The sequence below is a fragment of the Schistocerca nitens genome, chromosome 6 (genome assembly GCF_023898315.1).
Source record: "Schistocerca nitens isolate TAMUIC-IGC-003100 chromosome 6, iqSchNite1.1, whole genome shotgun sequence".
Taxonomy (NCBI): domain Eukaryota; kingdom Metazoa; phylum Arthropoda; class Insecta; order Orthoptera; family Acrididae; genus Schistocerca; species Schistocerca nitens.
Genome location: NC_064619.1, coordinates 268,280,576 through 268,301,265, shown reverse-complemented (window position 1 = coordinate 268,301,265; position 20,690 = coordinate 268,280,576). Strand labels below are relative to the sequence as shown.

The 20,690-nt window shown below is 42.5% G+C and overlaps 1 pseudogene; it reads left to right on the top strand.

The window, feature by feature from the left end:
• The first annotated feature begins 18,573 nt into the window (after positions 1-18,573).
• On the top strand, positions 18,574-18,690 carry LOC126191905 (5S ribosomal RNA; annotated as a pseudogene).
• Positions 18,691-20,690: the final 2,000 nt, after the last annotated feature.

Below are 20,690 nucleotides of genomic sequence, written 5' to 3'. Positions count from 1 at the left end.
TTGTGTTTTTACGTCGTTACAGACTTTTTGACATTTCGATTCAATGTGATGTAACTCATTAGTTAAATCCTCACGTGTTTGTTCAAGTGTGGTGTCTAACTTCTGAAGATTTTGTTCCATTGCGTCTAACTGTTGCTGTGTTTGTCTCTGGTGTTGTTCCATTGTGTCTAACTTTTTAAGATTTTGTTCCACTGTGTCTAACTTTTGAAGATTTTGTTCCATTATGTCTAACTTTTGAAGATTTTGTTCCATTATGTCTAACTTTTGAAGCTTTTGTCCCATTTGTTGCATTAATTGTAATAACAGTGCACTGGTGTCTGAAACATGTTCCTCAGTGCTATTCGGCAGTGAAGTTGCACCGGCAACATTCACATTTTGACAAGCAGAAAATGTGTCTTGACTCATTTGAGAAAACGGTGAGGACCCAAAACCTGAGTCTACAATATTTGCGAGATTGTTTCCTGTCATTTCGGATTCCTGAGGCGAGTTGTTGCCGACCGATCGATCGATAATGCTTCCCTGTTCTCTAATTGTTTCACTGTCTACACCATTGTTTGCCGCCCGCTCCATTTCCCTATGCACAATTACCAAATTACTACTTTGAACATTAGTTAATTCATTACTCTGCGGCGCTAACACACTGCTTTCGTCTTCACTGTCATTTCTCAATTTAGTTTGGAGCCTAGTATTACGTTTTTCACACGCCATTATTGTCACAGTATTTCACACGACAACACAGAAAAGCACAATTTGAAGAGCAAAAATAAGAGAACACATTAACATAACACTGAAAATAATATCTAGTTAATTGCAGCTGCGAAATACTTGGTGCAAATCTACATGCGTGCCACACCTGTTTTACTGTACAACAATGATAGACTGCAACTACAAAGGAGATTTTCTCTACAATTACGCGCTAGCAATAAACAAAATCTACACTAATTACACAAACTACAAGAAAAAATCAGAAGATTCCAGTGAGGTATCCTCGGCTAAGGGTCGACATATGAAACTTCCCCTTTAAACAATTTATACTCGACTGTGCTTAACCTGACACACAATATTTTTAGCGCAACGCAATCTGACTTTCAAAATTCCCTACAAAATAATGGCCCTGACTAACATTAAACTATACCTTTCAGAAATCACTTACCTCACAAAACTCTTCGCGGCTCAAGCTACTGCAATACAGCGAGCGCCACTACTGCCAGCTAAATAAAAGATTCAAACTATGGAAGGCACTAACTACTGATAGGGATAGTTAGCAAATGAAAGATATTAATAGAGAACAAACAATGTATTTACCTTGATATCATCATATATATATATAGCAGTTCATGACAAATTACAAAACTTCGCCATCTCTCTCCCCACATCCACCACTGCTGGCGGCTCACCTCCAACTGCCCAACGCTACGCGCTGGTCACAGCCAGCTGCCTAACACTACAATGGCGAGTATTACAACAATGCAAAGCAGCCACAGGCTGCACACAGCACAGCCAGTGATTTTCATACAGCAGCAGAAAATCCTTGTCTTTCTTCCACTTCACTTCACTGACCCCTACTATATCTATATTGAGCCTTTGCATTTCCCTTTTCAGATTTTCTAGTTTCCCTACCACGCTCAAGCTTCTGACATTCCACGCCCCGACTCGTAGAACGTTATCCTTTCGTTGATTATTCAATCTCTTTCTCATTGTAACCTCCCCCTTGGCAGTCCCCTCCCGGATCTCCGAATGGGGGACTATTCCGGAATCTTTTGCCAATGGAGAGATCATCATGACACTTCTTCAGTTACAGGCCACATGTCCTGTGGATACACGTTACGTATCTTTAATGCAGTGATTTCCATTGCCTTCTGCATCCTCATGTCGTTGATCATTGCTGATTCTTCCGCCTTTAGGGGCAATTTCCCACCCCTAGGACAAGAGAGTGCCCTGAACCTCTATCCGCTCCTCCGCCCTCTTTGACAAGGCCTTTGGCAGAATGAGGCTGACTTCTTATGCCGGAAGTCTTCGGCCGCCAATGCTGATTATTTATCAAAATTTAGGCAGTGGCGGGGATCGAACCCCGGACCGAAGACGTTTTGATTATGAACCAAAGATGCTACCCCTAGAGTACTGCATCAAAATCCTTACTATAGTTTCTGAGATTAGCCTTCACATACGAACAGAAAAATGTGGTGGGAGACTTCAATTTGTTAGATGTCTAGCTACGGCCAACAGATGAGGCTCTGCTACTAATTAAACAGCATGACTGACGAACAGCACCTTGAGACTTCTACTGCGGGGTGGAGACAAGCTGGCGCGGCTCCATTATGTTCGGGGGAACTTTCACTTGGGCATGCATGGGTCCAATGGGGCTCGTGCCAAGCAGCATGATGGCCAAGGAGAATCATACACTGGTTGGACACAACGTACACCCCTTCATGGCGATCGTATTTGCCGCTGGCAGTTGCATTTTGCAGCAAGATAAAACGCCGTGTCACAAGGCCAGGAGTGTGATGGAGTAGTTCGAGGAACACAGTGACAAGTTCAAGCTGATGTGCTGGCCCCCCAACTCGCGAAATCTGAACCCGATCGAAGACATCTGGGATGTGACTGAATGTGGCATCAGAGCTCATCGCCTCCCTCCCCGGAGTTTATGAGAATTAGGTGACTTTTGGGAGCAGACGTGGTGCCAACTCTCTCCAGCGACCCGCCAGTGCCTCATTGCTTCCACTCCACAAAGCGTCGCCGCTCTTATCCGTGGACATACCGGCTATTAGGTAGGAGGTCACAGTGTTCTGACTGATAAGTATATAAACATCAGTTTCGAATTGAAGAAAAGTTTAACCTCGAATCGATAATGGCTGATAACAGCAAACGTGCCAAGAACAGTTCGTCAATGAATCTTCGAGCTATTTTGCCATCCACCGCGAAATCAGTATGACTTGCCCCTACCCGAGATTCGACGTATGCTCCGATCGGCGAGGCGGTGCCATTTGTTTCCTAGTGTTCAGCAGAGCTGTTGTTTCTATTTCATTTTATTTCATTTTATACATAAAATGGAAACAATAACTCGGCTAAACATCCGTAAACACACCATTAAACAAACTGGAAGCATTTGAAACACAATGCTATCGAAGAAGGAATAAAACTAAGTAGAGAGATGAAGCACGACGCCCAGAACTACTAAAAAAGGCTACCTGAGTACGAAAGTCAATGGAAAACCTACCATAAGAGCGGACATGTTAATCAAACATTTATTACCGCATCCAGGCACTTGGCCTGGCAAAGCCATCTGAACTGTTAGGTAAAGATACAGAGCAGAAGATCGGAAAATATAGACTGTAAAAATACTGAAGATAAAAACGAACAGTTAACGTTGATTTTGATTATGCTCGGCAAGGAAATAATATGCTCTATAAAACGGTTGTGGCTCCCTAGTGGCAGTCTGCCCCATTTCTGATAAAAAATCTTGTGATGCCCACTTAGTTAAGTGCACTGAAGAGATGTAGTGATCTGTCACTCCATCTGTACGATGCCGTATGACTATTTTGAACATGCCTCGTACATGTAGACAACTGAACGACACTCACGCCTATATTCTCGCCTCGGCCGAGCGGTTCTAGGCGGTTCAGTCCGGAACCGCTCTCCTGCTACGGTCGCAGGTTCAAGTCCTGCCTCGGGCATGGATGTATGTGATGCCCTTAGGTTAGTTGGGTTTAAGTAGTTCTATGTCCAGGGGACTGATGACCTCAGATGTTAAGTCCCATAGTGCTTAGAGCCATTTGAACCATTTGTAGGCTCGAATATTGTTTAAGAAAACAATTAGTTTTGCCCTGATACTTCGTTTTTCCTGGACAACTTTTCGGTTATTCGCCATATTCTTCCACCTTAATCCTAGAATGTGAAGAATTTTACGAAGAGAGTTCATTTTATGAATTTTCTTCTTTTATCTCTAATGTTAAAATGAAATGGTGAACGACTTTCTCATTAAAATTGTCTAAACTGGACCACCAAGATCTTCTCGGACATTCCTTACGATGTGTTGAAAATGTCGAGGATTCACATCCCTGGACTTTCTCCAGTTCTCTCTAGACTGGCCGAACGACAGTCAACGATACAACAGTTACCTCGGCCACTTGTTTCAGTGTAGATTGTTGCTTCGGTGGAGAGTCTAGCACACCTTCTTCCTTCACAAACTGGTAGACATTTGCAACCACTTCGTGTATTAGACTACGAAGAACGTTGCTTTGTATTTGTGGCATCGTCACCTTCGAACGTGTTTTCTCGGAGTCTTCAGTGGTGCACCGCTCCGCCTGACTCGATGGCAACACGTCAGACGCTGAGGATCGACTGGGCGGGGTCTCCTGCGCGTCTTGTTTATGGTGCTCTCGTATGTTTGTGTGATAACAGAACTGATCTCCTGGACGGAGCGTTCAGGAATGTATACATCTAAAACCCATATTCCAAAAAGTTAGTATTTACACAAAACTATAATATTCCAGAATATACAAACATAAGAGATTTCAAGAACTTTCCAGAAATAACAAATACTAAACAAAAAGCAATTTCTGGTAGTCGAGGTTCAACTAGCGACCGCAACAGGCCGGCCAGCAGCACTTTAGCTACGCTTCACCTGTCACAACTGCAGTCATTGCTTCCGCTCCTCGCGAAACAGGGACCCACTGTTTCAATATTCTTCTTTGGAGGCGAATACAGCTTCTCCGATCTAGATGTCGTCAATGGTTCTGTCTATAGCGGCATTGGTGGGTGCGCGCTTTCTGATCGTGTTGTTACATCTTCACACTGACGAGCATTGAAAATAGCGCCTCCCATTGAAGTTTCGCAATCATCGAGTGGATCTGCAGTGCCTGTGAACTGTCGTAGCGCCTAATACGGAAGGCATGCAAGACGTCTCGGCACTTTTGTCTTCCAGAATTCGAATCAAGAACAATTGCCAACATGAGAGACTTAGAAGTAGATATCCTTGGTGAACCAAAGCAGCTTAAATAAATTAAAAAAACCAAGGCCTCTGGTCCAGATTTTATACCAGGTAGGTTTCTTTCAAAGTATTCTGATATAATAGCTCCATACTTAGAATGCATCCGCTCACTCGTAGGAAAATCTGTACCCAGAGACTAGAAAGCTGCACAGGTCACACCAACACCCAAGTAACAAAATATGAGTAAGCCGCTGAATTACAGAACCTCATCACTAACGCCAATTTGCAGTAGGAGTTTGGAACATATACTGTGCTCGAACATATTGGCTCACCTCGAAGAAAACGACTTGTTGACAGACAGCCATCTCAGATTCAGAAAATATCGTTCTTGTGAACTGGCTCTTTATTCTCGCGAAGTAATGAGTGATATAGACGGAGGATCTCAAATTGATTCCTTTTTTTAGGTTTCCAGAAGGTTTTCGACGCCGTTCCTCATAAGCGACTTCTAAATTAATTGCATGTCTATGCCGTATCGTCTCAGTTGTGTGATTGTAATCGTGATTTTCTGTCAGAAAGGTCATCGTAATAACTGACGTAAATTCATCGAGTAAAACAGAAATAATATCTGGCGTTCCCCAAGGACATGTTATAAGCCCTGATTCTGATCCACATAAACGTCACAGGAGACAAACTGAGCAGTCCTCTTAGATATTTCGCAGATGATTCTGTCATTTAGCGCAATGTAATGTCATCAGATTATCAAAACGAATTGAAAAATGATTTAGACAAGATATCTGTATTGCGCTAGAAGTGGAAGTTGACTCTAAATCATTGAAAGTATGAAGACAGTCACATGAGTACTAAAAATAATCCGCTAAATTTCATTTACACAAAAAATCACACATCTAAAGGGTGTAAACCGACTAAATACTTATAACTTAAATTGGAACGATCAGATAGATAACAGTGGGGAAAGGAAACCAAAGTCTATGTTTTATTGGCTGACTACTTACAAAATGTAACAGGTTTATTGAAGAGACTACTACGCTTTGCTTCTCGGCCCTCTTCTGGGGTACTACTGCGCGGTGTGGGGTCCGCATCATAGGACTGACAGAGAACATCGAAAAAGTTCTAAGAATTTCAGCTCTTTTTGTATTATTGCGAAATAGAGGAGAGAGTGCCACGGATATGATTCACGAATTGGTGTGACAGTCATTAAAACACAAGCATTTCTCGCTGTAGCAGAACCTTCTAATGAAATTTCGAACACCAACATTCTCCTCAGAGTGTGTAAGTATTTGCTGGTGCCCACCTACATGCGGAGAAATGATAGTCATAATAAAATAACAGAATTCACAGCTGGCATGGTAAAATTAAAGTCTTCGTTCTTTCCGAGTGCTGTTTGAGAGTGGAAAGGTAGAGAAGTAGCTTAAAGGTGTTTCGATGAACCTTCTGCCAGGCAATAAATTGGGAAATGCAGAGTAGACATGTAGACGTAGATGTTGATGAAGGTTCATCATTCTCGTCTTCATATGTGACGTCTGACAACCATGAAGACACGACACGACCCAAAAAAGCGCTTTGGTAACTTTTCCGATAGTCCCACTTTCAGCATAGACATAAAAATCCCTTCAAAGTCTACTGGACTGTTGGTCACTGGTCGGTGCTTGGCACTGTAGGGCTCTCGGTCCCTCTCCTTGGTATCCAGGGTTCGTATGCGAGCCAGCTGTCTTGCTTCTTCAGTCCGGGTAAAGTGTTTCGCATTGTCAGCCTCAGTATCATCCGAGATAGGTAAAGTGGACCCATTGCCATTTCACCTTTGCCACCACGGAGCAGAAAGAATGGTAACGTCTTGTTTTGCTGTGTTCTGTGCGAATATCACGACAGACCGTATTTTATACCAATATAGTTGTTCGACATCAGTGTTCATCGAGAGCGTATCTAACATCGACTTATTAAAAGCGTTCTGAGAAGCAACTCACGTGTGGGTGTTAGGCAGTTGTCATCCTTTGTTTTATTCCACAACGTGAAATTATTTCTGATACCAGTCTTCCCTCGAAAACGTTTCCACTATCAGGGATCATCACACCGAAAGCTACATGCTTCAAAATTACGTCTTCTACAAGGAAAACTACAACTTCCGGCCTCTTGCCAGTCGACTCAGCTTTGGTGACAGCATGGTGGATGAAGTAGTCAGTGCAGACTATCCACTGATTCCTCTGTCGAATTTCCCAAAGAGGCCGATTCCTTTTCGGTGGAATGATGCTGCTGCAGATGCTATTGATACCAGATGCCACGGAGGTAACAGTGACATGTGATTCCGTCTGTGGCAATCCTAAGGAGGCCCCATAGAGCCTAACGTATCGGTAAAGATCTGGTCAGTGATAGCTGCCCCTGATTCTGTCTAGAGTCTTCACTATTCCCAGGTGACCAGATGTTGCAGCGTCATGGAAATACTTCAGGAGCACTCGCTGCGGACGAGCTGGGATGACGAGCAACCATTTCCCCTCCATTGAATCATAATTCTATTTCTAAATTGGAATCCTCCTTTGATCGGTTCCTCATTCTTCAAGGCTTCTTTGGTTTTCAGCATTGCTGGATCGTCCTTCTGTTCAACAACTGTCATTTAATGCAGCAATGATTCAGAGTTCATCCACGTTACTGTGTTCCACCAAAGGATTCCTTCGAAGGTAGTCAGTATCCTTGTGTTTTTTTGTAGTGTTAGATGTTGTTCAAATGTCTCCGAAAACATCAGTGTCACCCACACAGCAAAGACTTCTCGTCATTTAAGATGTCAAAGCATATTATGCAACACACATTTGAAGGCGGCCGGAATGATAAATAGCACAAAAGGAATAACTGTGAATAGTAGTGGCCATCAGGAGTTAGGAAGGCCGTCTTTTCCAGGTGATCCTCAACTTCGATATGCCACTAGCCTGTCTGAATATTCATAGCTGAGAAATTGTTGATTTCAAGCAATCTAGGATGTCATCAATGCCCATGGCTTGTTCAATCGTCGGTAGTCGACGCAGAAACGCCATGTGCCGTATTTCTTGTTCACAAGGACCACCAGAGAGGACATCGGATTCAAGATTCACTGATGTCGTCTTGCAGCATCTTCTCCAGTTCTTCCGGGACTATCCGTCGTTCAGGCGGCGACACTCTATATGCGCACTGGCTAATTGGTGGATGATTCCCAGTGTTGATACGGCGTTTTATGATGGTCTGTCTTTTCTGCACACCAGGTTTGAAGGAATCGAAAAATTGACACAGAACGGCTATTACTCGCAGATATTCTTCCTCGGCCAGGTAAGTTAATATTGGCAGTGCAACAGTAGCCAACTCCCTTGTGATTTCTGTAGTGGTGCACGATTCTCCGTCGATGACACTAAGCTGCCCTTCCTGGACTGATTGAGCTTTCACTACGCACACACTTCCAGGGATGAGTTGCAGCTGTTCGTGACAGTTAGTGATCCAAAATTCTCCTTGACCATCTACAGTACTTATAATCATCTCTGGCATGTAGATTTTTTGTGAGCCTGAGTAGCATTTTCCAAACGACAGGAGTTTCACAGATTAACTCGTCTCGCTGATGATTGCAGGAAAACAACGTCTTCAGAGGAAAACAACCACCCAGAGCAATCTTTGTTAAATGTGCTTATTGTAACAGCTTTGTCGATCTGGAGCTCTGATCTTCAACCGTCTGGTTGTGATGCCTATAAGGAGTTCCATCCGAGAACAACATCACGACAACGTTCCGTTAAAAAGGACAAATTTTTAAGGGCTGTGTTCGGTCACTGATAGTTATTCCTGGAATATATGTTCATGTCGGTTGCGCGATCGGTAGCTCGTGCAACGTCTCCTGGAACACGATCTTTGGCGCGATGGGGCCGTGACTCGTTTGCGGTCAAATTGCATTCTTTAGTTATTTGGAGTCCACAAGCTTAGGTACCTTACAGGACAAATCTTGTGACAAGTATTTTTGTGGATTATACTTCCAATCCAAATTTGTGTTTACATATGTGAAGTTCACAACCAACCGTTCGCATTTTCCTTCCACCTATGTTTTCCATCGTGCGCGACGGTTAAGTATTTACCGTTGCCACCTCGTGGCGTGATTTGAAGCTGAATATCGTTTGGCCGCTCAACTTCTTTACAATCAACTGTAAGTTGCGACTTTTCACAAATGTTTTATCAATGCTGCCAGCGTGTCATCTGATGACTTAAGTTCTTATTCGTTTTGCTTAAAGATTACTTCTCTGTTCATCCCACTGGTTCCTTAGACAATAAGTGTGGTGAGAAACGTATCGGGCCTTTCCTAAGTAAATTCGGTCTGTTTGCCTGGATCACATAGCCTAACGCTTGGTGCTTCCTTATCAAGGAACTTCAATCGTTTTTTTTGTTTCCTTTTAATGGACACCTTTTTTGGTAAACGTGAATCATTTGTTGTATTTTAGTCAACAACTTTCAATAGTTGTTTATGACCCGCCTGTTTTAATGACTGCCGGCCTCGGTGGCCGTGCGGTTCTGGCGCTGCAGTCCGGAACCGCGGGACCGCTACGGTCGCAGGTTCAAATCCTGCCTCGGGCATGGGTGTGTGTGCTGTCCTTAGGTTAGTTAGGTTTAAGTAGTTCTAAGTTCTAGGGGACTTATGACCTAAGATGTTGAGTCCCATAGTGCTCAGAGCCATTTGAACCATTTTTTTGTTTTAATGACTGTTTTGTTAGAACTTTGAAGAGGTTGTTATGTTGCTGGTGAAATATTATCTTGCTTCTGTTATTGGAATTGCCTGTAAATATTTCAGCAATAGCAACCAATGGAACACAAAAATTGTATATTTTGAAAAGAGAGTAAGAGTTGTAAATTGAAATGTCCGTACTTGATGTTTCAGGTACGACCATTGGGTAGAGAGTTGAGAGCAAGTATTTGAATTAAAACTGCAACCTTCTGGCATTTGATCTCACTGAAATCTTCGATAACGTTAGATACTGATCGTCGATCAGTAATTGTTCGCAAATGGTTTTGCCCAATTACATAGTATTTTCTTAATATGTCAAGGTCCTGTTGACCTTATTTGCTATGTTATTTTGGCTGAGGAGTGTTAATTAAAGTCCTGATAAGAATGATATTCATTCCTTATTTTGTCCATCCTTCCGCTCCCAGGCAACCTTACGCCATTACTGATTACCTGACATATTTGCCATTTTCGACCTTCAGCACAATCACTTTCGTATCACGGAACATAGTTCTCTTTAGCTTTCAACGATAAGCATTTGACATTACAAAAAAAGTAGCCCCACACTCGACTAGCGCCTAGACTGGTTGGCCGTAGATGAGATTCCTTGTCATCTTGGTGACTGCCATCCATGGAGGATTTTCATTTGTGACGCTCTCACCTCCAGAGACGATCGCTTTGATTAGTTTTCCTGCATTCGGCGGCTAGGCGAGCGGTTGGTAGCTCTGTTCGATGACGGGAAAATGCTACAGCATGCTGGGGAGCGAACTCGTCCAGGGTAAGGCGATGAACTTCAGTGCACTGGTCGACCGTAATCGTCTGCCGTTGACTGGTCTGAATAGAACTGGTTAACGTCTTGCCTTGTAATAGGCAACGAACACTCGTTTTCTTTCTCTTCAGAAGCACACAATGTGCCTTAAGCTTCCACAGAGGAAACAGACTGGCCTGTTGTCCTCTCTCCTCCCCATGTCTGTTCTTCTGCGGGGCGTTTTACTTGGTTGAGAAGTTAGTTGTACCTACGTCGGTAGTATGCTGGGTTGTCTTACGACGTCAGCGGCATAGGTCCGAATTGGCAGAGTCCATTCTTCATGTCGCTCTCTGCTGGTAGTGGAGATGTGTGCCAAAGATCGGGACACATCTACTTTAACATTCTCTGTTGCTCTCTGAGGTATGGGGTCAACGTTCATGGCCGCTGTCTCTTGTGTACTCGGTTAATCGCCTCCAGTTGACTGGCGTGAATAGAACTGTCGTGATGGCTGAGGTCTTGCGGTGTAATAGATGTCAAACACTCGTCTTCTTTCGAACAGCAGCGCGCAAGGTGTCCAGGGCGCGCACAGAGATAAGAGACTGTCGTCTCGTCCTCCATCTTCCAAATATCTGTTCCTTTCCGGGGCGTTTTACTTGCGTTGTCCTTTAAGTTAGCCGCGTCCATCCTTCATGGCGCGTTCGACTGGTAGCAGAGACTAGTGCCGAAGATAGATACACGTCGTCTTCAACGTTTTCTGTTATTTCCTGAGGTATGGGATCGACGTTCATGGACTCAGTCTCCTGTGTACTCTGTCCGACGTCTCTGGCTCTCATAAACGGCTGTATCTCTTCCCTTACAACCTGGTTTATAAGAGAAGCGAGGTCATGATGGTCTTCCATAATTGCCATATAGACCACATTCCGTCCAACCCTTTTCTGTTGCATTTCCTCGAAATGCAACCACCACTTGACAAATTCTTCTGTGCTGGTGACATCCTGTACCTGGAGAGCTTGGTACGTGTCGTCTGCTTCTTCTTTCAATCAAACGTGACATTTTGGCGCCTCTTATTATGTTCAGGTTCACAATGTTGCAAAGGGTCAAAAATTCATTAGGTCTGATAGCGCACTTTCGACATGACGTTGGGACCTGTTCCTCAATTGTCCTTCTGCTGAGTGAACTTGCTGCTGACTGGTCACCAGTTTTTTTTTTCTTCTTTTCTGTTCGACAGGGAATTTGCCCCAGCTATTGGGATTCTCTGCGTTGTTCTCCAAACATTGTGCCGTCCAAGTAAAAGTACATATTTGCCAAACAAAGCCGTCATCCCCATTGTTGTATTAGGCTACTCGGTCGATTCTTTTCAGCCATTTCGTCGGGTCTTGCCCAGCACCTCCGCAAAATACTGATAGATCCCTGGCGTGCAGGTGACTTACTGCTGTTTTGGAATCTTAACTCTCCTGAATATACAGATCTTAGGAGCAATCTACTGTTTGTATTTCGGTAGGTGATGGTTTCTACGTTACATAATTGAAGCCACAGTGATACTCACGTCTTGAAATACACGGCATCTCGATCACACATGTCGAGGCCATAACCAAGTTCAAATCCGAAGGCAGGTCGTCAGTGAAGTATTACCCTCAGAAATGAAAACAAGTTTATTGCTGACACCAACGAACAGCAAAAGCTGAACTGACCTCGTGGACGGAGGGTGCAAATATTTATACGAACATCGAATAATCTATAATGTTAAGGTCTCAAGTAACCACTATTAGTTTTCTTCGTTATTAGACATAATATCCCAAAGACTCTCTGTGCATTTCTGTGAACAGCACACCGCATTACCGGAAATACTTTTCTGTTACCTGATTTTCACTTTTTTGTTACTTACTCTCCTGACTACGAGACGATACATTCATTAACTTTTCTGTACATTATTCACCCCATCTAGATTAGTTTCCTTTCCATATCGCACAGCTTCTGCAATCTGACACACCTTTTCAAAATTTTCGTGATTCATTACGTGGTGTTGAGCATGACAGTCGTATTTCCAGAACACTGCTGCATGATTCATGCGGAGGCTGTTGTAGATCTGTAGTGCTATCAAAGTAGGCAGTTGTTACTACATGCACAAACATCGATGTTGTGTAACCTACCCAAGGAAAAAGTGTGGAAATAACAAATGGTTCAAATGGCTCTGAGCACTATGGGACTCAACTGCTGTGGTTATCAGTCCCCTAGAACTTAGAACTACTTAAACCTAACTAACCTAAGGACATCACACACATCCATGCCCGAGGCAGGATTCGAACCTGCGACCGTAGCAGTCGCACGGTTCCGGACTGCGCGCCTAGAACCGCGAGACCACCGCGGCCGGCGTGGAAATAACGATTCATAATAACCACTATAGTTTTGTAGGTTGAGCTATGAATAAAACATAGGAGGAGGAAGAAGGGGACGGGCGGAGGGGGGGGGGGGGGAGGCATACCACTACGTTCTTGCCCCGGAGGCCCCAGGTGTCTACAATGACGCACAATGATTCGACATACATGAGAGTTACTTATTCGAGGAACTGATTTCAACGAGGAGCCAAACTGAAGTCAACAGACGTTAGCGTATATCTAACGCAAGAATCGTTAAGTAGAATTAAACCACGTTTCAAAAATGGTTCAAATGGCTCTGAGCACTATGCGACTTAACTTCTGATGTCATCAGTCGCCTAGAACTTAGAACTAATTAAACCTAACTAACCTAAGGACATCACACACATCCATGCCCAAGGCAGGATTCGAACCTGCGACCGTAGCGGTCGCTCGGCTCCAGACTGTAGCGCCTAGAACCGCATGGCCACTCTTTTTTTTTTTTTTTAATTCTCATTTTGTTCACTTTTGTTCATTGCATCTGCTCGGGGCGGACGTCGTAAGACATCTGTTTAAGTTCGTTGCTGATCGATTAGCTCAGTTTTTTTTTATTACAGAGGGCTGCTAACCCTCTGACCGAACACGCTGAGCTACCGTGCCGGCTGTTCCGGCCGGCAAACCATGTTTCCTACCGAGACGTACAAGCAGGGTTTCGTATCATTCTCTAACTCACAATACAGTACAAAGAACTGTCATTCAAGAAGAGGTATATTACGCTTCACACTGATCTGAAAGCTTTGCATGGACGTAAAATAGGCACGTACCTTCAGGTACTAAAATCCTTTGAGCTTCACTTTCAACACGTAAACCGAATTTCTGGCTATTCTGTTTCGAATATTTTGCACATGTGCCACAAAAGATACTACCTACAAAACCATTACGTTTGCATGTCAGTTCACGCCAGATGTCGCACTCTCTAAACATAGGTGAGGTAAAACACAACTTACTGATTCTTGATTACTCTGATACCAGTACATGGAACAGTAACTGGTACAGTATCTGTAATTGTTAGAGGAGTCATGTTGTGTAAGCACCACAAACGAGGGAGGGGGATCTGTAATTTCTCAATTGACTGCAGCTATAAAACTACTGTGATGAATGACAACGCGAGATCTCCTCGTCAACGAACCATTGGGCTGCGCAGTCTGCACGTAGTTACAAGGTCGTCCGCGAGAGGTCAGCAGTCTGCAGAGGCACCACCGTCTGCCCGGAGTACCCTGCAGCGTTAGGCTCCTATAGGAATTCGTTTAACAGAACCCCCCCTCAAGGCAATATCGGATATTAACTCATTGTACTCATGTTTAATGCCTGAACTATTGGATAAATGCTCAAAACTATAAAAATGTCCGGCCGGCCGCGGTGGTCTCGCGGTTCTAGGCGCGCAGTTCGGAACCGTGCGACTGCTACGGTCGCAGGTGCGAATCCTGCCTCGGGCATGGATGTGTGTGATGTCCTTAGGTTAGTTAGGTTTAAGTAGTTCTAAGTTCTAGGGGACTAATGACCACAGCAGTTGAGTCCCATAGTGCTCAGAGCCATTTGAACCATTTTAGCCATAAAAATGTCCATTAAGTTAAACGGTGTTGTGGGCTGAATACTTTCGTTATACGGATTCTTGCAAGTTCAACTTTAAAACAGCTGCCCCTTATTTTTGTCGTGGCGTAACGTCTCTAGCTGAGACGAATTGTTGAATGTCAGACACGTATGTGATGTAAAATACATGTAGCACGATTAAAAAAATTAATTCTTATGCATTACAAATAGTTTAAAGAACCACGTGATCATGATTCAAATGGCTCTGAGCACTATGGGACTTAACTTCTGAGGTCATCAGTCCCCTAGAACTTAGAACTACTTAAACCTAACTAACCTAAGGACATCACACACATCCATGCCCGAGGCAGGATTCGAACCTCCGACCGTAGCGGTCGCGCGGTTCAAGACTGTAGTGCCTAGAACCGCTCGGCCACACGTGATCGTGGAATCATCTTTATATGCTGAGAGCGGTACAGGGAAGCAGTCTATATAAATGTTTGTACTCTGCATGTGTGTGTGTGTGTGTGTGTGTGTGTTATTAGTTACGAATGAGATGTTGTACGTGTGACTAGATAATTGTTAATGCCTACGCACCCTTTTATCACTGACGCTTTCGTTATATTCGGGGCTACATGCTTGCAGAAAGTTACCGTTTTTTTCCTTTCTTTCGTATGTACGTAGTACATTGGCTCTAGATCTGTGCAGAAACCCTTAGCACAGAATTACATAAAAAGGTAGCCAATTTTTAATTAAATGCCTTTTAATGTAATGCATTTTCTCTCTTTATTTAATTATATTTCTAAAGTTAACCTGTTCATTAGTATGGCCTATGAAATGTGGCCTGAGCTGCTCCTACAAATAAAAATAAATTGCAAGCTACTAATTCCAAAAGTCCGAAAATAATTTATAACGGATTTTGGTAATAGCTTGAGGGTGAAAGTACCTTTCGCATGATGTGTCACTGCCAAGTAACATAACTCGATGAAACTTAGACCATACATAGAAAGAACTTCTACAGCAAGGGGCAGGCCCATGCCTACGGGATAAGTGACACTGACATCAACGAACGGTAGAGGGAGCTATATCACCAGTTTCGCGTCAACGATTAAGAGAATAACACTATAAGAAAGGCGACTAAGGTATTCCGTTACAAATTTTTAACAGCGTCATCTCGAAGTACATAACTGTGTCAACTGTGAACATCCTCATAGATCTACAGAACTCATCCGCTAAGTCATTTATACGGGCTGAGCCCTCTAGCTGTTCATGTCAGACATCTCCTGAACCGTTCTAGATGCCGCACTTCTGTTTCCAGCTAAATAAATTATGAAAAAAAAAATCCTCACTAAATGACGTACGGTCTCATTTTATAACTATGTTAATTACGAAGATATCGGCATCAACTTCGCTTTTTCAAAAGGAACTGTAGTAATTTCAGCCACTAGTGTCGTACTTCTAGAAAATACGGCTTCAACTGCATTCCCCTCTACAACATCCGATAAGTACTGATACGGAAAGAAATTAGTATGGAAGCATGAGAGAATTTTTTCCTCAGTTCCAACAGCCGACGTTACTCATTCACGTGGAGGTGGCCTAGCCGCCAGCCGGGAAACCTAAACTTTTCAGCTGCGTTACTAGGTCAGGAAGACAGCCACCGAGGCACTCTTAAAAGACACTGTGAGCAACTCATCAGAGAGTGGTTAGAACAGTGCAGATCGAACCACCTCCGCTACTCTCGTAACATTACATAAGAGGCGCTTGGTGGGCCTTTTATTCTCGATAATAATTGGAATAATTCTGAATATTATTTTATTGCGTCTAAGGAGCCGCACAGGTCCTCAGCCTGCATCCTGACGAATGAGTAGTACTTACCAGTCTAGCAGAGAATGGCTCCTATAGTAGTTTCAGAGAAATTTCTATATTTAGAATATTGTATTTGTCTGTTTTCAACATGAAACCGACGGCTGAATTAGCGGAAGTTTGTGCTGTTACACGTAACTATGGCTTCGGGCTGATGGGGTGCTCCAGATCGACGCAGCTGTCTATTTATAAAAGCGGAATAGCGGGAAAAAATTAATCTGAAACTGGTACTAACAACACTAGGATAAATATGGTTGGACAAAAGATGTGGCATGGTTCACCAGTTAATTACAGTTATCATTCTGTTCTTGTTTTTACCAGAGCTTTGAAGAACATGTACGGGTCAAAAATTTAAAGGATATGTAAAACAAGGAATAAGGAATGCTAAACAATTATTTCGCCTCTTGAGTTTCATGTCGTGACACACACTTACATTAAAAAATTACTTCACCGCTATCAACAAAAAGGAAGTGAAGAAAAAATGTCATCATAAAATTCCATTTATGACATCAACTGTTCGAAATGCTCACCATTTCACTTTTGCAGCCGCTGGTGCAAGGACTTCTGAGCAGACTGAAGAGAGTCCTTAGATATTATTTCAGATGCTGCAACGTGTTCTGTTCTAAATCTCTTCAGTAGCCAGAAGTTTTGCGTAGATTTCATCTACGTGCAGGCGAACTTGTAACACAGATAGGAAAATGGTGGGAGAGCGCTTGCCTAGCTTCGAGCGAGTAGTGAACTGGGCACCTAACGTGCTGGTGGCACATACGTTTAAATATTTGAAGTGGTACTTCATTAGCGTGAGCCGGTAACACTGAGGTAATAGGTTGTGCACATGTTTTGCTCTCTAGGTTTTATTCAGTGAAGTAAGGGCTAGTCATACAGTCTCCAGTAACCCTGCAACAAACATTAACAATCCACTGCCTCTGATGTTCGATGTGTCTCAGAAAATGCGTATTCCCAGCGGATACGAAAGGAAGTGTCATAACTGACTGACTGACTGACTGAGTCATCATCGCCCAGCCCAAACTGATACGCATAGAAAGTTGCAATTTCGAGAGGGTTTTGGTCTTACGTTGTAGGAATCGTTTAGCACGGAACTTTCCTAAATTCCATCCCTAAGGGGATGAAGTAAGTGGTGAAAGGCTATTTGAAAATATGTCGTTATTAGGCAATTTTGAAGCTAGATCTACGAAAACTGGTATTTGGTGTCTCAGTCAGAAATAAAAAAAATACTTGCTTCAGTCAATCACTAAGAGGGTAAAGGGGGCGAAAGATTTTTAAATAAATCATTATGAAAGCACTTGTGTAGCTACATCTCTGAAAATTGGTGTTTGACTTCTCTTTTAAGATAAAAAAGAAACGTATTTCAGTGTTTTCCAAACTCCACTCCTGAGGGGGTGAAACAGGTGATGAAAACTGTTTCAAAAATATTTCATTACGAAAACATTTTTGAAGTAAATCTAAGAAAACTTTTAATTGGTTTCGAGCTAGAAATAAAAAAAACACATGTTTCAGTGTTTTTGGAAATTCAGCCCCCTCGAGGACTGCCGCCTCACTGTTACGAGGAGCTTTGCTTGTCCCATTATTCCCGGAGAGCTATGCAGGTGGGAGCTCCTGGCCGAGTCACCCAAGCCAGACAGGTCGAAGTGTTCAGCAAGGGCTCTTAGACATGGTGAAGTCATCCTTCCTAGGGGAAATAACCCCGAAGAAAAATTACGCAGCTGCTGTCTTGCAGTTAGGTGACCAACTTACCAAAGGCTAGAGCAAGTAAATCTGATTAAACATTACCCTCAGATCATAACAAATCATAAGGCCAAAAGGTGGCATCCCCACCAAATGTCTAGCCTGGTGACGGGATTGCGCCCCGTACCGGAGACTTTAACTTTACTCATATTCTTCAAAGAAAACTGCCGGACGGATTAAATAGAAGCCGATCTAGGCAAGAAATGACAAACAATTAGGAACAGTGGAGAAATTCAACATTGCGGCTTGGAATATGAGAAGCCTGCACCTAAAAGAAACAGAGCTATGTAAAGAACAAACAAAATAAAAATATTACTATCGCAACAGTTACAGAAACAAAGAAAAAGCTGAGAGGAACTGCAGATAACATGGATGTCTAATGATTTACATCTGTGTAGGAAGTCACAGAGAGCAAACAGGGGCCTACCTATAGTAGTAGATAAGAAATGGAAACCTAAAATCGAAGATTATACTTACATAAATGACAGAATCATAACATCGAGATTCAGAACAGGTCGAGGGCATCTAACAGTAATTGGGGTGTACGCACTTCAAGATGGAAAAAATATGAGGCTGAAGTCTTTTATGAAACCCTACAAAAAGAAATGCAATCGGCATTGCCGCAGTGGTAACACCGGTTCCCGTCAGATCACCGAAGTTAAGCGCTGTCGGGCTCGGCTAGCACTTGAATGGGTGACCATCCGCTTCCCAAGCGCTGTTGGCAAGCGGGATGCACTCAGCCCTCGTGAGGCAAACTGAGGAGCTACTTGCTTGAGAAGTAGCGACTCCGGTCTCGTAAACTGACATACGGCCGGGAGAGCGGTGTGCTGATCACCTGCCCCTCCATATCCGCATCCAGTGACGCCTGTGGGCTGCGGATGACACTGCGGCCGGTCGGTAACATTCATCCTTCAAGGCCTGTTCGGGCGGAGTTTAGTTTACAAAAGGAAATAGATACAACAAAATGGACAACCTATTAATCTGCGGAGATGTAAATGCCAAAATAGGAAATAATCCAGTGCCTCTAACAATGGGAACTTTTGATGAACAACATACAAATAGTAATGGACATTCTCTTACACATTTTGCCTCAAGGAATGGACCGAAAATTACTAATTTTTCCTTTTAGGAAGAGAGATTCACACAAAGACACTTGGAACGTAAGGGGACAGATATCATTTATGGATTATGTGCTGGCCAACAGTAAAATATGCAAGCAAGTTCAGAATGTTCGTGTTTTCAGAGGTAGCGACATTTACTCGGACCACTAACTAATGGTAGCTATCTTCGCTAGCTGGAAGAAAACAAAAAGAGTTGAAACAAGAAGGAAGATGGTTTCAAGGTCTATGTATTACAGGATAAGAGTGTAAAACACACGAGTATGTACCAAAATAATATTTGCCAAAGGCAGATGCATGCAAGTGACAGTTTAGTAATCGAATGACAACATACAAAAATGTGTATTGAACAGGCCGCAAATGAATCACTACGAAAAAGAATAAGAGAAGAAATGGAAAGGGACTTAAGGGTATGGAACGAAGATATCGCAACAGCAGATGAGGAAAAGAAACGAGCAGATCAGATATATTTACAGTCGAAAACAGAACCTCCGAAACAAGGATGCAAACAATAAAAAGTAAAAACCATTGTCAGGAAAACAAATGAACAATCGTGTAATAATTTTGTGACCAGAATTGAACACAATTTTCATGGAAAACAAACTATAGCTTACAACATGATAAAGAATTTAAGTGAGTTACGTGAAGAACGAAAAATGGTTTCAAAAAAGTGAGATCCTGCACGGATGATTATTTTTACACTTATGCAAGTTATAGAAAGTCAAAAAGAGTTCTACAGGGAAACACATACAGGGTTTCAGGGTTTACAGATTTAGAGTAAGCCTTCATCCGCGCGGATAAGAAAATTTTGTGGAATATATTACAAATGAAATAAAAGCGTCAGCAAATAATAAATGTGATAAAAAGTCTGTATGGTAATACGAAAATAAGGAAAAAGACTAACCATACCTATAAACATACCTATAAACCAAGGCGTCCGACAAGAGTGCTGCTTATCATTCACGCGTTTTAATTTATACATAGACGATACGACTGAAATATGGAAACAACAATTTGATCCGGGATTTAGATTAACACATAATACATACTTTTTAAAACAATGCTTTTTGGAGACGATATTCCGTTACTAATAATCCTCTATAAACTTAATATAATTTCTAATTAATATAATAAGAAAATATACATTCCAAACACAGTCATAGCTTTCAAATGGACAAAGCGGTCAGAACTAGGGGATAATAGGCAATGAAACCATCGAACTAGTTGGTCATTTTAATTAATTGGGTTTTATTATAAGTTACTAAAATGAACTCGACGTTGAGTAAACTGCAGAAATATTAAATTATATGCACATCAGTCAAAAGAACATTGATAAATAAAGTGAGAAACGTCACAAAAATAAAGAGTTATGAAGTAATGACCACCCACACATTACTATTTAGAAGTGAAACTTGGACAACTACTAAAAAGTAAGAAAGTAGAATCCAAGCAGGAGAAATGAAATTTCTAAGAGTAGTGCAGGGCTGCGCAATATTAGATAGACTAAGAACCGGAGACATAAGGGCAGATCTTGGGATATATGGTGTAAATGAGAAGATCAAGTCTAACCGACAAAGCTGCCAGATTCTAGAGTACTAAAACATGT